Source organism: Myotis yumanensis, unplaced genomic scaffold (genome assembly GCF_028538775.1).
Source record: "Myotis yumanensis isolate MYYU_CA2020_CCGP unplaced genomic scaffold, mMyoYum1.0.hap1 SCAF_16, whole genome shotgun sequence".
Classification (NCBI taxonomy): domain Eukaryota; kingdom Metazoa; phylum Chordata; class Mammalia; order Chiroptera; family Vespertilionidae; genus Myotis; species Myotis yumanensis.
The window spans coordinates 267,845-289,982 of record NW_027223767.1 but is presented as its reverse complement, the minus strand read 5'-3'; the positions used below and the strand labels follow the sequence as shown (position 1 = coordinate 289,982).

General features: G+C 41.8%; 2 pseudogenes; both read left to right on the top strand.

Moving 5' to 3' along the window:
* The first annotated feature begins 15,278 nt into the window (after positions 1–15,278).
* On the top strand, positions 15,279–17,271 carry LOC138994800 (protein SPT2 homolog pseudogene; annotated as a pseudogene).
* Positions 17,272–17,392: 121 nt separating this feature from the next.
* Positions 17,393–21,179, top strand: LOC138994545 (protein SET-like; annotated as a pseudogene).
* The last annotated feature ends 959 nt before the right edge of the window (positions 21,180–22,138 follow it).

Genomic DNA, 22,138 nt, shown 5'->3' with positions numbered 1-22,138 from the left:
AATCTTAGTTACACTGTAAATATTAATGGAAAGGATTATTTTGCATCCTTGAGAAGGCCCTGAGCATTCCTGGTGTTAGGCTGGATTTAGATATAGGGTAGCTGCTATCAGCCAAGTCTTTGTTGTTTCAGTCCTGATCTGAGCTGGGCCAAGTCTCTGTTATCTGGGTCTGGATCTGAGCTGGGCATGGGAAGCGGGAAGCAGCCATGGGGACAGGAGACCTCCCTCAGAAGGGGCAAGTGTTCAAGCCCCTGCATAGTTGGGGGGGTGAGGATCTGTGCCCCACCTCTATTGACCCCCAAGTTCTCTCCTGATGGCCCCTCTGCAACTGTGCCTGTCTTAGGTTGTTCCTTCCTGGAGGAATCTAACCCATCTCTGGCTAGCCAGCCATCCTCCGGGGCCAAGCAGGGTGATGTAAGGTTCAGTTCTGTCTCCTTGGTAGCCTATGCCCCTGTGGCCTCCATGCCCAGCAACTGCCTTGGGATCCCCTCGCCTGCTGGCGGGGCCCCGGCATTGATCACATATCTTGGGGAACCCAGGTTTCTTCTCCAGGGAGGGACCAGCTCATGCCATTGGGCGAGAGACAGATCCATGGTACCAGCCACCATGAGGCTTCAATCTCAGCATGAACAGAGAGCTCAGGCAACAGCTGTGGGCAATTGGATTGTAAGAAGAGGGACCCTCTTGGCAAAAAGGGCAAAAGAGGTCAATACAGAATGCTCAAGTGCGTTCCCAGGGGGCCTTCCACACAGTGGAAGGGATTAAATCCTTTCATGTCCTTATTAAATTGCTGCCAAACATTCAGAGAATTAGTTTGTTTGTTTGTTTGGGATAAATGTACAATATGCTGTTGTAAAATCTCAAAAATTATTAATGAAATTGTAGAATAATATCATGTAAGGATATTCTTTTCTCTAGGCCATGGCAATTCAATTTTAAACTGGAAATGACATTAATTAAATTTCTTCAATTAGTCTTTCAGTAACTTTACACTAGCTACATTCAGGAAGGCAAAAACCCAAATTATTTACCTTTCTATATTAAACCTAGTACATTTAATTACAGTCCTCCAGATGTTTGAAGGAAAAACATCTTTCTATTATTTTCTTGCAGAGTAATTTCCAATCAGTATCCTCGTCCTCTCACAGCTGGGTTACACTTGGAGAATTTCAATTTAAAAAAGAAAAATCTTTTTCTTTTACACCAAGTAACCTACAGGGTTACTTCTTGGATGTTGACTGATAGTGCCGCAAGGTCATGTATTTCAAGTCAAAGTCATTAAATTTGGTTGAATTAAAAAATCTTTTAAAAAGAGAGAATAAACTTTTGAAAACATTTCAGGGCCTGTGAAATGACCCAAAGTCATTCCTTGGTTATAGTTTTGAAATCCAACTTGAAAGATCATCAAATATATATGTGTATATAAGATTTAAAGATTATATTCAATTCTGTCCTCTAGATTTCGTACGAGGCACACTCAGATCAATATTTCAGCATTATTTCACTTCAAAATACCTAGGTATAAGTTTTTGTCATTTGATTCTGTAAACTCCAAGGTCCAAAGTTCCCAGCGGTTCTGGAAAACCACGCTTGAGGCTGGCAAACAGGCCTGGCCCAGCCCTTGACTTTAAAACGACCATAATTTTTTCTCTGGGGAAAGTCAAGAAGCAAACTTGTAGCTACATTGTTTCCTGCTGGTTGCTTGCTGGTGAGAAATTTAAAAATTGGCCACGAGATTGCAGCCACGGAAACTGTGTTCTGCTGGCAAAACAAGTTTGTTCTAACCTGGTCCATTTAAGTGTCAGAGCTAAGCTAGTTTCTCCCTGGGCCACTGGACCTTCATAATTAATATATTATGGATGTTTTAAACGTGGTTCACTAGCATCCCAAAACTACTCTTTATTATAGAAAACCCAATCCCGCCGCTAGAACCTGCCTGCACTTCTTCCTTGGGTCAAATTTGCCATTTTTCTTAGGAAATAATCAGTCTTGGGTTTTATTTTGTACATTTGCAAAGAGATTTCAGCTCAAAACTCTATCCAAATGTCCAAAAACAGGACAGTTGTGCGCATTAGTTTTAAACCTGCTTTTCTCTTTACACCTGCACAGAAATCCCAGACGCATTTTTAAATTTTGTAAAACTTTTCGATTACGAGAAGGAGACTAAATTAGAATACTTGGGGAGGGGGTGTCCATATTGGATCGCCGTGTGCACCCTTCTTCCCTTCCCCACCTCCTGCTTTGGGGGAAGTTTTAGCAAATGACTCAGATGTCGTATTTTTTTCCCCCAAAGTCATGCTTAATAGAAAAAGACATTTTAAATTTTTTCCTATTTCGCTTTCCAAAGTAATAGCTAGCACCCAAGGTTATCTTAGCCAAAATTTAGTCATCATAAGATGTTCTCCGGTAATTTTTAAATAAAGCTAGTCTTTTTGCAGGCGAGCCGATAGCTCTGCCCTCTCCTGCCACCTTTGAATCTCTCCGCACCAGAGGTAGATTCAGCAGCGGGGTTTCATTTCTTATTACAGATTTTAGATTCCAAATAAGTATTAAGATTTTAATTTGGACAAGAAACCATATTAAGATGACCATGGCACTCTTTTTTTCAGCCTGATTTAAGAGAGTACCTTTTAATATTCCAATTTCTTTATAATTTGGCCTTTTTGCACAGGTGATTCTATTAACGGAGAATTGAACATTTCAGGATTAGGACATAGAGGTGGAGGGAGCCATGAAGGCCATTCCTCCTATTTTTTCTTTTCTTTCTGCTCCTCTTTAGGAGTGGAGGGTGCAAGGAGAGGAGATTTATCCTCCTTGGCCTCTCTTAAAGGCTCTAGCAAATGAAATACCGTGGTCCACAAGGGAAAACAGTTTTTGGAGGCAAGTTTTTTCCTGCTGATGAGCAAGTTCTGAGTAACTTTTTGCCAAACATTCAAGATCTAATGTACCTTCTTCAAGAACCAAGGGTTATGTTCTATAACATCAAGCAAAAATTATAAGAGATTACTTTCTGAAGCTTTAAATTCTTAAGCATGCAAATCAAAAATCTATAATAAAGTTTCTTACTTTTTACGCTGAATCCTTCCCCATTAGTCTGGCTAAGAAAACGTTCCCACCCTACTTACAGATCTCGACTTCTGCAGCTGATCGTGGGCTTTGCGTGCGGTGAAATATCTCCCCACCTTTATGGTGAATTCTTCGTTTTTTTGCTCTAGGTGAAGCCTTCACTTCCAGATTTCCCGTCGGGTGCCAGATGTTGTAAATGTTTCCCTCCACATCCCACGTGGTTCAGGGTTCAGGATCTGGAAGAGGAGCCAGACACAAATAAAAGAGAAAAGACAAGAGATAATTTGGGAATATTGGGGGCCAGGCAGGTAAGTCCAACTCAAGAGGAAGGAGTTCTACTGGTGCTCAAGCTGCACCAACCATTTTATAGTCAGAGGTAAACAAGGTAGTGGTTATCATAGTTACACTGTTCTTGTGAGTTTCACTTGTTTTGACCATAGTTACACTTCCTGCACTTCCCTCAGCCCATTAGCTTCCCAGATAAGATCTAGGGAGTGTCATAAGGTCAAGCCTAATTATGCTAAGAGGACTGTGCCCTCTAAGCTGGGACTTGTTTGTGTCTGCCAACAGGTCAGTCCGAGGCTTAAACCTATATCAGCTCCCCACACCCTGCTCCCCAAATTTTAATTGTAAAGTTATAAAGGGACCAAGAGGTTTGCAAGTAAAATGATTTCTTTAAAATGACATAAAAATTCTTATAAGAAAGCTGTGGTGACTACATTAATATAAGAAAAGTGAAGTGGTTATATGAATTAACATTAAAGAAATCTTAGAACAATGAAAATCATCAGTGTTAAAAAGGGCTATTCCATAATAATGAAAAAGATCATTTCAACAAGAAGATACTCCTAAATATGTATGATTAAATAATATAACTTCAAAATACTCAAAACTGACAAAATTGAAAGAAGCAATAGACAATTCTAGAAAACCTTGAGATTTTAACACTCTCCTCTCAAGAGTGTTAGAATTTGATAGAACAAATTAGGGAAAAAACTCAACAAGGATATAGAATATCTGAACCTGAGAGTTATGGTTTATTACTTGATTTAAGTTTATTGTCATTTATAGAAACCTCTATCCAACAACAGTAGAGAGCATTTTCCACCCAAATGTATTGGGAATATTCACCAACATAGACTACATTCTAGGCCACAAAAATGTCTCATTGGAAAAGAATTGTACGTTCTTTCATACAAAATATGAAAGTTTAGAATTAGAATTCAGTCACAAAAATAGCTGGGAATAAAACTACAATATTCTACATCAGGGTTGGGGAAGGTCTGGCCTGTGGGCCTTTTTAAGGCCTGAGAAATCACTGGGTCTGCCCCTGCCATGGCATTAGGGGAGGCTAATTAAATGTGTGACCAAATATAACAGGCTAGTTTTTAAGTTCATAACTTTGTAAGTTAAAAATATCCTAATGGCCCTCGGTATAAAAGGGTCAAAGATAAAAAATCACAAGAAAAATTAGACTATATTTGGAACTGAATATAAACACAACCCATTAAAATTTGTGGAATGAAATTAGGTAACTAAGAAAAATGTGGTTATATTAGATGCAAAGAAAAGCATAAAGTCAGTAGCCCTAACTGCCACCTTAAGCTAGAAAAACGAGCAAACTAGGCCCAAGGTATATAGCTGAAAAAGTTAAACAAAGACATGAGTACTTGTGAAAGAGTAAATAAACAAACACTATACAAATGTACTGAAACCAAATATTGTTTATTGGAAAAAAATCAATAAATGTTATCCAACCCTAACTAGACTAATCAGAAAGAAAAAGAGAAAACACAAGTTACCAATTTAGGTTTGAAGTAAGTGACATAAATAGTTTCCTAATACTAGACGCCACAACTTAGAAAAACTGTCCAAATTCCCTGACATTCCCAAAGTGCAGAAACTGCCTGAAGAAGGAAGAGAAGGAAGCAGCATGGCTGGGACCTGAGGGGAGAGGGGAGCAGGGGGAGGAGCTGAGGGTGGTCGGGGGGTGGGGGTGGGGTGGGGGGGTGGGGGTGGGGGTGGGGGGTGGGGGCGGGGCTGGCTATGGGGTTGTGGTCCGGATGAGAGCTGGTGCCACAGTGAGGCCAGCTTTCTCTGCTCACTTTTGTCACTTGGAGTTTTGTTTCTCCGGGAGACACAGCACCCCTAGGCTCCTGTCTAGAGAGCAATGTGCCCTCCTGGCTCTCTCCTGTTCCTTCTTCTGTGCTAAGCTACTTTTGTTTTGCTCTCCCCAGCTTTACAAAAGCAATGATGTGTGTTAGCTACGGAGAAACCTGTGTAGAGCTGCCGGTCGGCTGGACTGTCCTCCTGTGCACATCAAAGGGTGAGGCTGGGATCCCAGCAACCAACCCATGTTTCTGTCACATGGATGTTTCTCTGTCTGTCTCCCCTTTCTCTCTCTCTCTAATTAGTGATGATTAAGTGCAGACACACACATATATAGGCAGTTTAAGCTTGGGGAAAAAAACATGAAGAAATATCATGTGAGGAGGTAGAAAAATTCTCTTTCTTATTTTTGAGTTTTTTAATGATTAAATAAAGTAGGAACAACTTTCTTTGAATTTAAAATGAGATCAGGGTCTGGACGCATGGTATTCTAGAAACCAGAAGTTTATGTAAATGAAATTGTGTCCCCTGTAGGTAATCTGAGAACGTCACAATATGACAAATGCTACAATTTCAAAGAGAAAAGCTTTTGATGGCAAATTCTGGAAACTAAAAAATCAAGCTCATTGATTCTTAGCTACAGTGTAGAATGGTCCTTAAAGAGTGAGCATTTGAAAAGAACAGCAACAATATCCAGGTGCCTGCAGTTTCTCCCAGGGGGTCATGTTCTTGGCAGGGAGCACCTGAGTTTCCTCTCTGACCCACATGGCGCTTGTGCCGTCAGCCTGTGGTGCTGGCGTCCAATGACTGTCCTGCAGCTCGGCCAGGCCAGGAAGCGAGCCCGAGACACTTCTCCTGCCTCAGGTGGCGCCATGTTGCTGAGCCTCTGCAGACATGTAGAGGCATCTCCATAGGCCCGGGGGCGTCTCCACAAACCTGAGGAAAGATGAGGCAGGAAGAGTGTCACCTACAGAGGGCCAGCAGGGGGTGGCTGGTGTGGGAAACGGTGTGTGTGTTAGTGTATTGTGTGCTGTGATATAGTGAGAGTTTGGGTGAGGAGTGGGGTTACTGAACATAGATTTATTCATGCTTTGCTTTGAAGTATGGTAGCAATCATCGCAGGTAGAAACTGTAGTTTAACTCTAACCCTGCTGTTTGGCTTAACAATAGAAAAGTTATTTTGATTTTCTGAATTATATAAATCATCCCATTTGATTGAATGCCTTATTGATTATAATGTGAATATCCCATTGATTGTGATCTTACTGGTTTTAGAAAGCAAATTCCTCTGTACCTGGGAACCAGGACAGCACAATTATCCCAAGACCTGAGGGTTCCAGATAATGTTTCCCTGTCAACTCAGTGGTCCCAAGACCCGAGGGCTCTAGATAATGTGTTCCTGTCAACTCAGTGATCTGGAGACCCAAAGCTATAATTAACATGCTTAATTCTGCTTCTGTAAACTGCTTTTTTGCGAACCAGGTTCCTCATTCCAAACCCTGGGATGTAATCAATACCTTTGTGATTTTTGCCTATATAAATCTGGTGTTGCAGCTGGGAGGACACTGCGAGATTTGGGAGAGTGAAATGCCCCCTTGTAGTCCCAGATTTGCAATAAATATGACTCTTTAATTCGACTTCTTGAGGTGTCCTTCACGGGGTACAATATAACAGCTTCATCATATAGAGGCACTAAAGACATCGGGACTTCAGTGGAGCCTTAACTTACGAGTTTAATTCGTTCTGTGACGGAGCTCATAACTCAAATTACTCGTATGTCAAATCAACAGTGAATGAGTGAAACACGTGATGCTGGGCTGATGTTGTGGTGTTCACTGTGACGTTCGCTGCGCCAACTAGTGGTGAGGTATCTGAAGCTGGCTCGTAACCCGAATTTTAGCTCGCAACTCAAAGCAAAAAATCGGCTGAGAGACGGCTTGTATCTCGAAAAACTCGTTAGTCGGGACACTCATAAGTCAAGGCCCCACTGTATTAGCAAACATGTCCTGTGGAACATAAAAAATTGTACTATGAGAAAGTTTATTTCTAGAAAGGAGTTTGTTCATGCATTTACCAATTTAAAGAATACTGGTGTCACAAACAATTCACATTGCTTATGAAGGGATCAAAATTCTGCCACCCTGATGCCAATACTTGGAATCTTGATCTTAAGCTGTTTGTGGAGGAGCAGGACTCAGAACCTGTGGCCCCGCCCCTTTTCCTGCCCAAGGAAATGCTCTTCTCTGCTGCCCCCTAGTGTACATATTAGGGATAGCATCTCCTAAAGCATCTGCTCATATCATTTTGCAAGGACTGGAAGGCCCCAAGCTCCGAATGCCTTGTGTACCCATGTTTTCTTTTTGATTCAGCCTCTCCTGCAGGCAGGGTCCCTGACTCCCTCATGTATGTGAGGGGCCTATCCATACGTGTGTCTTACAGGTGGTTATTTTCTGTTGCTAATCTGTGTCATATCTATTTGATTATTAGACCAGAAAAGAACCTTGAGTTTAGAGGGAAGTTTGTTTCTCCCCCACATAAGCCAGTAACCTGATATTTCATAGAGTCTAAACTTTGGAAGTACATCTACTTCACTCTGTCCTGAACTAAGATTTATCAAGTTATCTAAAGAAACATTTTTGGGCCGAAACCGGTTTAGCTCAGTGGATAGAGCGTCGGCCTTTGGACTGAAAGGTCCCAGGTTCGATTCCGGTCAAGGGCATGTACCTGGGTTGCGGGCACATCCCCGGTGGGAGATGTGCAGGAGGCAGCTGATCGATGTTTCTCTCTCATCGATGTTTCTGGCTCTCTATCTCTCTCCCTTCCTCTCTGTAAAAAATCAATAAAATATATTTAAAAAAAAAAGAAAAAAGAAACATTTTTGGGACTGGATGAATTTATCAATGAAATTCGGAACAATCTACTAATTTAGTTTCTGGATGTAAAACTTTCATTTACCGTCCAAAGGTGGGAATAAAGAGGACACAGCCTTGCATTGTGCATGTTGATTTTAAATTGTCAGGTAAGTTCAGAAAGAACCTGTAGTTCTCCCCCATTTCTTCCTAAGAGGTTTCCATGATGATACCTGGTTCCAGGAGGGAACATCAGCCTATTTGCCTCAGCTTTAGGCCTTAAGGCTCCAAACAGGAGCCTGTTGACCACCCCCACCTGTACATGTCCTGTTGTTTTGGGGTTGTCTTAGAAACATAACCTGCCAAGTGTGCTGCGCTTTTCCTAAATATCACCCTGCTCCACCATTTCCCAAAGTGTTATATACCAAATATTACCTCATTGTTCTTCACATTCATTTGTGCTGGGGTCCAGCCCCATGGGGTCCAGGGGTTCCCAAAGGTGTGGACGGAGTCGGCGAAGAATGTTTTACACAGAGACAGCGTTCAGAACTCTCTAGCTTTCCTCAGTCTCCGTGGATCTTCCCTGTGCCTGGCTGAGGCCACAGAGAGAGGATCCCAAGGCAAGCTGAACCTTTATTTTATAGTGAGCGGTAAACAAGGTAATGGCTTCTATAGTTACACAGTTCTTGTAAGTTTCACTTGTTTACACTGTTGTAAGTTTCACTTGTTTTTGTTCTTGTAAGTTTCACTTGTTTTTGTTCTTGTTGCACTTCCCTCAGCCCATTAGCTTCCCGAGTAAGATCTAGGGAGCTTTATACAAGGTCAAGCCTAATTATGCTAAGAGGACTGTGCTCTCTAAGCTGGGAATTGTTTATGACTTTGCCCACAGGTCAGTCCGAGGCTTAACCCTATATCAGCTCCCCACATCCCTCCATGCTATTGTGAATAGTAAGAGTTATTTCTTTTTTACAGCTGCATAGTATTCCATTATGTAAATGTACCATAGTTTTTTAATCCATTCATCTGCTAATGGGCACTTAGCTGTTGCCAAATCTTAGCTGTTGTAAATTGTGCTGGGTGCATATAATTTTTCTGCTTGGTGTTTCTGATTTATTGGGATATAGTCCTAGAAGTGAGATTACTGGGTCAAATGGGAGTTCCATATTTAAGTTTTTGAGGAAACTCCATACTGTTTTCCACAGTGGCTGCCTTCCCACCAGCAGTGCACAAGGGTTCCTTTTTCTCCACATCCATGCCAGCACTTGTCATTTGGTGATGATAGGAAGGTTCTTAGTTTTAAAAGTTCTGAAACACACTCCTAAATAGCATTTCATTCAGCACTTAGAGATGCTCCACTGTAGCCGCCCCTGTCCTGCTGACCTGCTCTGAGGTGCTGCTCCCAAGACGCACGTGAGATGGCAGCGGAGAGCACTTCAATTATTTTTTACGTGAACCTGCTGGACTATGAAGCAGGTTTCAACTAACTTCAAAGAATTGAAATTATATACAATATGTTTCTTGTTGTCATTGTAGTTAATCCAGAAATCAGGAACAGAGGTACCTAGAAACTCCTTATATTTAAAGGTTGTGAAATACACGTCTAACCCAAAAAATACATCACAATTCAAGTTAAAAAATAAGTCGAACTGAATGATAATACCACATACCAAAACTTATGAAAAAATGTGCACTCATAAATGCATATATTAGGAATAAAAGTTGAAAATTTACATTTTTTGCAGCCATATTAAAATCTAAAATAGTAAGTTAAATAGAGAGAAAAGAGAAGAAAGAAAATGTGCACAAGTAGAGATGTCTGAAGGGGGATATACTTAAAATGATAGCAGTTTTTTTAACTCTTAGGGTAGAATTTTGAATTAACTCTATATTTTATTGCTTAAGTAAACTGCACACACAAAGCTATTTTCATTTTAGGAAAAATGTTCTAGAGGAAAACATGGGATAATCTACACTTATAAAAGAGAAACATGCAAATTGGTGTCACTCCGCTACACCCACCCACCAATCAGAGCAACTATGCAAATTAAACCAACAAAGATGGCAGTTAATTTGCATACGCAGGTGTGGAGCAAAGACTGAAGACTGAAGAGGCTTGGCTTCTCCGCTGCAGCCGCAGCAGAGAAGCTAAGCCTATCTGCAGCCGGACCAAAGGCCTGGGTCCTGGGTCCTGGGTGCCGGAGGAAAACCGGTGCTGGCAGCCAGGGGAAGGAAGGCCTATTGTGCGAATCTTTGTGCAATGGGCTTCTAGTCCTATAATAAAAGGCTAATATGCAAACTGACCAAATGGCAGAACAACTGGTCGCTATGATATGCACTGACCACCAGGGGACAGATGCTCAATGAAGGAGCTGCCCCCTGGTGGTCATTGTGCTCCAACAGGGGCATGCTGCTCAACCAGAAGATGGGCTCACCACTGAGTGCAGCAGTGGTGGCGGGAGCCTCTCCCACCTCCACAGTAGTGCTAAGGATGTCCAACTGACAGCTTAGGCTCCTCAGTAGGACATCCCCGGAGGGTTCCCAGACTGCAAGAGGGAGCAGGCTGGGCTGAGGGGACACCCCCCCCCCCCCCAGTGCACAAATTCCATGCATGGACCTCTAGTTTATAAATGATAAGCTAGACTGTTGGGATGGCAACACAAGTTTTTTCATTGCTCACCAAGCCTGGTCTCTTAGTCTAAAGAGAATAAAAATTCTTCCTAATTGTTTAGCCCAAAGTGGCTCCTTTCATAATCTGCAGCTCTTCATGTGCAATCCCAGCAGTTCTGAGAAAGGGAACCCCTAAAGCTTGGAGCCTCTGGAATCTACCTGAGCCTGGTTCTAACATTTATAAGCAATGTTCTTTTGAACACAGAACAGATTTCTCAGGGTTTTCATTTTGTAACTTGGAAAAAAATCCTTTTTTCTCTTTTTGGTTAGTCCTCACCTGAGAATATTTTCTCCATTAATCTTTTAAAGAGTGGAAGGGAGGAAGGGAGCAGGAAAAAGAGAGAAAAGTCAATGTGAGGGAGACACATCGATTATTTGCCTCCTGTACTCATGGGGGATCAAACCTACAACTCAGGTATATGCCCTTGACTGGGAATCAAACCTGCAACTCTTCCCATGGGGGCTGACCCTCTAACCACTGAACAATACCAGCCAGGCCAAATTCTCCTGTGTTACAGCTTAGAACATTTATTGCTGACAGACTGAGTCTCAGTGCCTTCCCTCTGCCTCCAGAGAGACTATAAGATGGGACCACACAGCTCACTAGACTGACAGGGAAGCAGTGCACTCCAGATGCTGGTGGTCAGCTGCAGGACATGCTCATGAAAAGTGGTCCCACAGGAAATGTTCACCAATGTCCACCTGCCTCTCGAATCAGGAAAAATCCTGCTAGTCGTCCTGTATCTGTGACCTACTGTTTGCCCCATGTCCCAACACCATCTACACTAATAAAAGACAAAGATGCTCATTGACAGTACCTTTGCTAAGCCATAAGCCACCCCCACCAGCCAATCAGAGCGACTATATGCAAATTAACCCAACCAAGATGGTAGCCAGCAGCCACGAAGCTGGAGCAAGCAGGAGGCTTGGTTGCCCGGGCAAAGGAGGAAGCCAAGCTTCCCGAATGCCCTGAGCTGGCTGTGGCCTCTGCAAAAGGCAACAAAGTTTCAATTATAGAAGCTAAATAAATCCCAGATACCTGCTTCCAGCAAGCCTCCACTGGAAGCTTGGGTGGCTGGGGGCCATGGCCAGCCTGCAAACGGCCCTCAGCCCCTCCCCAGGCTGGCCAGGCACCCCATGGGGGACTCCCAACCTGAAGGGGCTGTGGCCAGCCTGCAGACAGCCATCAGCCCCTCACCCAGGCTGGCCAGACCCTCAAGGGGTGAGGGTCCCTGCTGGGGGGCTTGGCCAGGCTGCAAACAGCCATCAGCCCCTCACCCAGGCTGGCCAGGCACTCCTATATAATAAAAGGATAATATGCAAATTGGCCCTAACAGCAGAATGACTGGTCACTATGACACATACTGATCACCAGGGGGCAGGTGCTCAATGCAGGAGCTGCCCCTGGTGGTCAGTGCGCTCCCACAGGGGGAACTCTTCTCAGCCACAAGCCAGGCTGACAGCTGCCAGTACAGCGGTGGTGGTGGGAGCCTCTCCCACCTCCTCAGCAGCGCTAAGGATGTCCGACTGCAGCTTAGGCCTGCTCCCCGCTTGCAAGTGGACATCCCCTGAGGGCTCCCAGGCTGCCAGAGGGATGTCTTACTGCCAGCTTAGGCGGGAGCGGACCTAAGCCAGCAGGTGGTCATCCCCCGAGGGGTCCCAGACTGCAAGAGGGCACAGGCCAGGCTGAGGGATCCCCCTGGGTGCACAAATTTTTGTGCACCAGGCCTCTAGTTTATTTTATAAGGCACATTTTCACAACTGATCTAAGGAGACATCTTTATCTTAAAAAATTTATGGATGGATTTCGGTAACTTACTAAACCTTCTATTCTGTTCAGTTAATTTGCATACAAATGTGTGGGGAGCTGATATAGGGTTAAGCCTCGGACTGACCTGTGGGCAAAGTCATAAACAATTCCCAGCTTAGAGAGCACAGTCCTCTTAGCATAATTAGGCTTGACCTTGTATAAAGCTCCCTAGATCTTACTCAGGAAGCTAATGGGCTGAGGGAAGTGCAACAAGAACAAAAACAAGTGAAACTTACAAGAACAAAAACAAGTGAAACTTACAAGAGCAGTGTAAACAAGTGAAACTTACAAGAACAAAAACAAGTGAAACTTACAACAGTGTAAACAAGTGAAACTTACAAGAACTGTGTAACTATAGAAGCCATTACCTTGTTTACCGCTCACTATAAAATAAAGGTTCAGCTTGCCTTGGGATCCTCTCTCTGTGGCCTCAGCCAGGCACAGGGAAGATCCACGGAGACTGAGGAAAGCTAGAGAGTTCTGAATGCTGTCTCTGTGTAAAACATTCTTCGCCGACTCCGTCCACACCTTTGGGAACCCCTGGACCCCATGGGGCTGGACCCCAGCAGAGGGACCTGAAGAGTATTATGCTGAGCTAAATAGGCCAGTCAGAGTAAGATAAATATCACATGATCTCACTCATTTGTGGAATCTAATGAACAAAATAAATTGATGAACAAAAATAAATCCAGAGACAGAGAAGCATCAAACAGACCGTCAAACCTCAGAGGGAAGACAAGGGAGGGTGGGGGCAAGGGAGAGATCAACCAAAGGACTTGTATGCATGTGCAGCTTGGGAATAACATCTTCATGCCTTTAGCAGGAAAGGTTGTTGGGTGCAGTGGGTTATCTGAATGTTGAATGCAGTTTGCTGCTCAGGTTGTTGAAGTGTTTTACATCCTCACTGAAGTCTTTGTGTGAGGCTATTGGTTCTGAAAGAGGTATGCTCTGTCTCCGAAGGAGAGAGGTGTATTAAATTTATTATGATTATAGATGTATCTAGTTTCCCTTGTAGCTCTCTTGTATGTACTTTGATTTCATGTTATGAAGTGCTTGTGAATTTGGATATTTCTGGTAAAATGAAATTATTGATATGAAGTGCTCTTTATTTATAGTAATGCTTTTTTCCTTCAAGTGTTCTGTGTTATCATATACTTTTTATTTGGCTTATGTTTGCTTAATATATTTTTTCCATTCTTTCACTTTTGATATCTTTGTACCCTTGGGTTTTCAGTAGCTTTCAGTTTTTATATTAGTTATGAGTAAAATGAGTTGATTTTGGTTCAGTATTTTTCTCCATTCAGTTTTTCTAACATTCTTTATTATATAATGCATATTTTCCCACTGATCTAAGGAGATATTTTTATTTTACCAAATTTCCATATGTATTTGAGTCTATCACTGGACTTTGTTTTCTGTTCCATCAGTTTATCTATTTACAGGACATTGCCCAAGTTTTTAAATTACTGTAGTTTATAACACAATACATTGTTCTATCTGGTTGGGGTAGCTTTTATTCATTTATTTGTTTTTCTCAGAATTCTATTTAAAAATATGTTTATTAATTTCAGAGAGGAAGGGAGAGGGAGACAGAAACATCAATGATGAGAGAGCTGTCTCTTGTACACTCCCCACTGGGGAGATCAAGCCTGCAACCAGGGCATGTGCCCTGACCAGGAATCGAACTGTAACCTCCTGATACATGGGTCAACCACTGAGCCATGCTGGCTACGCCAGAATTTTCTTTTACATTTTTCATTTTAACATGTGAACTTAAATGAGCTTGTTTTGGTCTTAAAAATCTTGCTGATATTTTAATCAAATCATAATAAATTTATAATCAACATTGGGAGATTGACATCATTATGATTGTACTTCCTAAGAATATGATGTTACTGTCCAGTTGTTCAAGCTCTGTTATTGGGTAGCATTTTAAAGTTTTATTTATACAGATTGTGGGTCATTCCTAGGCATCTTATGTGTTTTGTTGCCATTGTACATTTTCTTTGATTATATATTTTATGTACTGTTTTAAAGGATATGTATTTATATGCATGTTATCTCTCCCTTCCTTTCTGAAATAAATAAAAAAGATATTAAATAAATAAGATTATTGATTGTTAGTAAAAAAAATCGATATGAACTTTTGTTTCTTCACCATATAAGCAAGTATTCAGACATTTTGGAAGTATGTGTCCATCACCATTTTCTGAACTAAGATTTTAAAAAATATATGGTAATATTGATTTTCAGAGAGAGAGGAAGGGAAAGGGAGAGAGAGACTAAAACATTGATGAGGTAGAGCTATCACTTCAATTGGCAGTCTCCTGCATGCCCCCTTCTGGGAATTGAGCCCACAACCCTGGCATGTGCCCTGACCAGGAATCGAACCAGCGACCTCTTGGTGCCTGAGAGAATACTAAATCCACTGAGCCACACCAACCAGGCTGAACTAAGATTTAACAATTAAACTAAAGTAACTTATTCTCAACTGAATGATTATGTCAATGAATGTGGAACAATCTACTAATTTATCTGTGGATGTAAAACTTTTATTTAAAGTTTCAAAGGTGGGAGCGCAGCGTTGGACCTGTAAGGATATAAGCCGTTTGAGGAAGGGGGTGGGCAGAACACCTTGGACAGCGCCAAAAGTGGTGGTGCTGAGTAGAGGTAGGAAAGAGGCGGCCAGCTAGTTCATTTGGCTGCAGCTGGCCGTCGGGTAAGATGCGTTCTCATCCCTCTCTGAGAGGCGGCCCATTCTATCCAGTTCGGTCAACATGGATTTCAGGGAAATTCTCATGATAGCTTCTAAAGGACAAGGAACCAACAGCACACTGAAAAGGTATAGTTTGGCAGTGGGTCCTGACAAAAAGACCCAAAAGTTAAGGGTGTCCAATCAGCAGTGTGCAAGCTTTTCTCAAAAGAAAAGAGGAGGAGCTCAGAAGAAAAGCCATACAGGAAAAGGAGAAAAGAAGAACTACTCAAAAAGCGAATTGAGCTAAAACATGACAAGAAAGCAAGAGCTATGGCCAAGAGGACAAAGGACAATTTCCATGGTTAAATGGGATTCCTGTTGAGGAAAAGTCAAAGAAAAGACAGGCAATGGAAAGCCACACTAGTCAGGGAACAGACCAAGAGTATGAGATGGAAGAAGAGGAAGAATTCTTAGAACACAATCAGGCAGCATCAGAGCAGGAGTATGAAGAAGAGCAAGAACCTCCTCCCAAAGTTGAAAATAAACCAAAGGTCCCCCTTAAAAGTGCCCCACCATCATGACTTCACTGACTTACTCAGGCTGGCTGAGAAAAAGCAGTACGAACCAGTGGAAACCAAGGTAGTGAAAAAAACCAGAAAAGTGGCCTATGACTGCACAAGAACTTAGGGAGGGAAGGAAGACATATGAAAAAGGAACCTGAGGCAGATGCAGGACTGCCTCTGACCAAAAAGGTGCCCTCTCAGACAAAAAGTATGGGCATGAAACCTAGCAGAGTTTCTGGGGACAAGCATCCTTCTCCCAGGGGCACTGCCCTTCCTCACGCTGAAAAGAAATCTAGACCCAGCACAGCTAATAAGAAACATTTAGGTTTGTTTTCATCCAAATCTATGCCAGGAGAGAGGCCCAAAGTAGGATCTAGCAACTGCTCCCAACCCTCGTTTCGGAAGGACCATGACAGGCCTGTTTTCAATGGGCCTGGAAAGACCCACTCGAGCACCTATTCACCAAGTGTTCCAAAGGCTTCTGCTAAAAGGACTCAGAAATCTGTTACTGAGCACAAAGCCAAAAATCTCCTCCCCTTCCTAGCCATTCCATACCTGGACCCATGGTCACCCCACATAAGGCTAAGAGTCCAGGTGTCAGGCAGCCAGGCAGCTCCAGCCCAGTTCCTGGGCAGCCCAGCACAGAGAGTGTTTGGCCTACAGTTAGTTCTGGCTCCATGCCCAGGTGCCAGAATGGCAGCCCCAGCTCAGGACCTGAGCGATCAATCAGTGGGACCAAGAGGCCAGCCAGTGACTCAAATCCTCCTGGAAGGACAGTCAATAGTACAGGGGGCTCTGGACGACCCATCAGTGGCTCAGGTGGTTCTGGGAATTCAGAGGTCAGTTCTGGTGGCCCTGGGTGGCCTGTGCACAGTCCACATGACCAATGACCAGTGAGTGGCTCAATGCCGCCCCCCCCCCCCAGGAGGTCAGTCAGTGGCCCTGGGGGATCAGTAAGTGGCTCAGTTCCAGCTGGATGGCCTATCAGCAGTTCAGGCCCTAGAAGACCAGTGAGCAGCTTGGGACCTGGGTGAAGAATTAGTAGCTCAGATCATCCCCATAAGCCCAAATGCACTTTTGTCTCAGAAACAGTATCTTCTAAGAATATCATTACCAGCCCAGCAATGAACAGATGAATGGAATGAAGCCTTCCTTAGCTGGCTGCAGATCTGCCCAAGGTCCTGAAAAGTTTCCCTTCCCTAGAGGTTACAAAAGACCCTGAGAATGTGAAGAGGAGGAACATGAGGACTATGACTCCGAAATGGAAGATTTTATCAAAGATGAAGGAGAATCTCAGGAAAAAAATATCCAAGCACATTCTTTGGCTATGACCGAAAAAAATACAAAGATGAAAGCGATTATGCCTTATGTTACATAGAGAGTAGTTGGAGAGAACTGCAGAAGGAAGAAGCAAAGAGTTTAAGACCTGGTATGCAAGAGGACTTTGAGGGAATGAGACAGGAGGAAGAAGCAACGAAATGCAGAAAGGTCAAGAAGCTGAAAAGACGTTAGCTGCTGCTTTTATTTATTTTTGTGAAACTCTGGAGACACCCTACTGCAAAGAAGTCCTGCCTTTGGACTGAAGAAGCCCATTATCACTTTAGATTTATACTTGGGACCTCACGGACAAGGAATGGATACATATATTTTGAGCGTAAAGTATTTTCAAATACCTTCCGGGGTAAAAGCTGTAGTGCAGATGACATAACTGCTCACAGGTGCTGGCCCTGATCCTGATGAGCTATGCACTCTAACATGCGGCCCACTCAACAGTCAGCCAATCTTCTTTTGTTCCTTTGCTATTTTAAAAAGGAAAAAAAGATTGCCTCTTGACTTCCATAATTCTGTTGATGGGTTTGTACGACAATGGCCAGCTCCCAATCAAACTTATTTTGTCTTTTTATGAGGAATCTGGCCCTTCCATGAATGTTGCCAGGAATAAAGTCACCTGTTCTAATCCATATGTTTGGATTGAGAACTTGAAAATGTAGAGTAGGCTTTATAATTATATGGATGTCATCTCTGTGGCTTTGAAGTAAAAAGTAGAATAAATTATATTGTATTCTATATTCATGGATTGGATGCTGAGAATTCTTATTCACTGATTTAGGTGTTTAGGCAATTAACCAAAAAAATTTTAAGTTAAAAAACAAGTTATTCCATTTGTTGTAAGAATATTCTTTTCCAAATTTTTCTTTCAGATTTATTGTAAAATAGATAATGTTACGGTGCTGATTTTATTTAAAAAGTCATTTTATATTGTAGAAAAAATATATTATTCAAAGATTAGAGTTGAAAGAGTAATAGTTTAAAAAATAAGCAAGTGACACGTGAGGCTTCTCTTACTCCCCCACTATAAAGATATTTTGAAATCCAAAGTGCCCTTGTATCTCGTGATGTTAATGACCGCATTTTTATCTTAAAATTCCTTAGCAATTAATGACAAAACCCAAAAACTAAATTCATGTGTATCAAGAGGAAATAAATATATAAAGTTTAAAAGGTGGGAATGAAGAGTACCAAAATTTTGCATTGGACATACTGATTTTGAGCTCATCGTTAAGAAATAAAAATGAGAAAGACCCTACAGTTGTCTCCAATTCCTTTCTAAAAGATTTAGTTGGAAAAAAACTGGTGTAGGAAGAGAACTTTACCAGGAGTTTCTCTAATTTTTAAAAATTCTTTATTGTTTAAAGTATTACATATGTCTTCTTTTTCCCCCATTGAACTCTCCCTGGCTGCTCCCACCACCAAGCACATGCCCTCACTCCCTACTGTCTGTGTTCATTGGTTATGCTTATATGCATACATACAAGTTCTTTGGTTGATCTCTTACCCCACCCTCACACCCTCCCCTGCCTTCCCTCTGAGGTTGGATGGTCTGTTCAATGCTTTTAAGTCTCTGGATCTATTTTTATTCATCAGTTTATGTTGTTCATTATATTCCACAAATGAGTTAGATCATGTGATATTTATCTTTCTCTAACTGACTTATTTCGCTTAGCATAATGCTCTTCAAGACCATCCATGCTGTTGCGAATGGTAGGAGTTACTTTTTACAGCAGTGTAGATGTACCATTGTGTAGATGTGCCACAGTTTTTTAATCCACTCATCTGCTGATGGGCATTTAGGCTGTTTCCAATTCTTAGCTATTGTAAATTGTGCTACTATGAACATAGGGTTGCATACATCCTTTCTGATTAGTGTTTCTAGTTTCTTGGGATATATTCCTAGAAGTGGGATTACTGGGTCAAATGGGAGTTCCATATTTAGTTTTTTGAGAAAACTCCATACTGTTCTTTACAGTGGCTGCACCAGTCTGCATTCCCACCAGCAATGCACGAGGGTTCCTTTTTCTCCGCATCCTCTCCAGCACTTGTCATTTGTTGATTTGTTGATAGCCATTCTGACAGGTGTGAGATGGTACCACATTGTTGTTTTGATTTGCATCTCTCAGATAATAGTGACTTTGAGCATGTTTCATATGTCTCTTGGCCTTCCTCATGTTCTCTTTCAAAAAGTATCTATTTAGGTCCTGTGCCCATTTTTTGATTGGGTTGTTTATCTTCCTTTTGTTAAGTTGTATGAGTTCCCTATAAATGTTGGAGATTAGTCCCTTATCGGATGTAACATTGGCGAATATGTTCTTCCATGCAGTGGGCTTTCTTGTTGTTTTGTTGATGGTTTCTTTTGCTGTGCAGAAGCTTTTTATTTTGATGTAGTCCCATTTGTCTATTTTCTCTTTAGTTTCCATTGCCCTAGGAGCTGTATCAGTGAAAATATTGCTTCGGCACATGTCTGAAATTTTGCTACCTATGGATTCTTCTAAGATTTTTATAGTTTCCAGTCTCCCATTTAAGTCCTTTATCCATTTTCAGTTTATTTTTGTGTATGGTGTAAGTTGGTGGTCTAGTTTCATTTTTTTTTTCATGTATCTGTCTAATTTTCCCAACACATTTATTGAAGAGACTTTCTTGACTTCATTGTTTGCTCTTGCCTCCTTTGTCAAATATTAATTAAGCATAGTGGTTTGGGTCAATTTCTGGGTTCTCTATTCTATTCCATTAATTGATATGTCTGTTCTTGTGCCAATACTAGGCAGTTTTGAGAACAGTGGCTTTGTAATACAGCTTGATATCTGGTATTGAGATCTCTTCTACTTTGTTCTTCTTTCTCAGGATTGCCACAGCTATTTGGGATCTTTTTTTATTCCAGATAAATTTTTGGAGTGTTTGTTCTAGGTCTTTGAAATATACTGTTGGTATTTTAATGGGGAGTGCATTGAATCTATAGATTGCTTTGGGTAGTATGGACATTTTAATGATGTTGATTCTACCAATCCATGAACATGGTATGTTCTCTCATCTGTTTATGTCTTTCTTTATCTCTCTATCTCTTTTTTCAACATTCTGTAGTTTTATGAGTAGAGTTCTTTTACCTCCTTAGTTAAGTTTATTCCTAAGTATCTTAATTTTTTTGTGTGCAATAGTAAATGGGATTGTTTTTTTAATCTCTCTTTCTGTAAGTTCACTATTGGTGTATAGAAATGCCATAGAATAGTGCTCAGCATGCCTTCGAGCCCGGTGACTTCCCAGCATTCAGATCCTCGGACTTTCCTCACAGCATAGCCCCCAAACATCAGTCCCTCACTCCCATCTCAAATGAAGAAACCAAAACTGCCTCCAGCCCCCAAGCCAGAGAAGAAGCCGACCCTTAGGATGTGCCAGAGAGAAAACGAACAGCAAGACGCGATTGAACATATTGATGAAGTATAAAATGAAATAGACAGACTTAATGAATAAGCCAGTGAGGAGATTTTGAAAGTAGAACAGAAATATAACAACTCTGCCAACCATTTTTTCAGAAGAGGTCAGAATTGATTGTCAAAATCCCACATTTTGGGATAACAACATTTGTCAACCATCCACAAGTGTCTGCACTGCTTGGGGAAGAGGATGAAGAGGCACTGCATTATTTGACAAGAGTTGAAGTGACAGAATTTGAAGATATTAAATCAGGTTACAGAATAGATTTTTATTTTGATGATAATCCTTACTTTGAAAATAAAGTTTGCTCCAAAGAGTTTCATCTGAGTGAGAGTGGTGATCCACCTTCAAAGTTCACTGAAATCAAATGGAAATCTGGAAAGGATTTGATGAAACATTCAAGTCAAACACAGAATAAAGCCAGCAGGAAGAGACAGGATGAGGAACCAGAAAGCTTCTTTACCTGGTTACTGACCATTCTGATGCAGGTGCAGATGAGTTAGGAGAAATCATCAAAGATGACATTTGGCCAAATCCATTACAGTACTACTTGGTTCCTGACATAGATGATGAAGGAGGGGAAGGGGAAGAAGATGATGCTGATGATGAGGGGGAAGAAGGAGAGGAAGATGAAGGAGAAGATGACTAATGAACACTGAGGGGTCCCAACCTTTTTAAATTTTTTCCAGTCCCTGGGAGCAAGTCGCAGTCTATTTATTCTTTTCCTTCTCCTGCCCCTTGTGCTCAGTCGCCCTGTTTTTGAGGTCTCTTTTCTCTCCTTTAGACCATCTTTACACCATGGTTCTCACCTTCTTTGGGGGGAGGGTGTACCTTGAGCAGAATACAGTGGGAAAAGAATCTTTGCCCCTTTCTGTTCCAAATTCATTTTTATCCCTTCCTGTCTCAAGAAAAACTTAATGGAATCAACACCACCGTGCTCTGTGGGAAAAAAGGAAAACCTTCGCTCCCTTAGCTCTGCTGGGAGCTGGAGGTTGCTAGGCCCCTGTGTAGTATTGCATAGAATTCTAGCTTTTTTCCCTCCCTTCTCTGTATATTGGACTCAGAGATTACACTGTGTCTCTAAATATGGACAGTTAGCATTTACCAACATGTATCTGTCTACTTTCTCTTGTTTAAAAAAAGAGAAAAAACTTTAAAAGGGGGGGGGGGAGTTCAGCAATGGGGGATTTGAGATGTTTGGGTGGGTTAAGTGGGCATTTTGAAAACATGGCTTCTACTTTGGCATGTTTAATTGTGATGTCAAACAGGCATCATTGCAGTCTAAGATGACACTTTTAAAATAGAATTCTCTTCTAATGATTACTTGAACCCTGCCACTCAATGGGAGAATAAGCAGAACCTGTAGGATCTTATTCGGAATTGACACTTCTCTATTGTAATTTTGTTCCTGTTTATTTATTTATTTTTAATATATTTTATTGACTTTCCACAGAGAAGAAGGGAGAGGGATAGAGAGTCAGAAACATCGATGAGAGAGAAACATCGAATCAGCTGCCTCCTGCACACCCCCCACTGGGGACGTAGCCGCAACCAAGGTATGTGCCCTTGGCCAGAATCGAACCCGGTACCCTTTAGTCTGCAGGCCAATGCT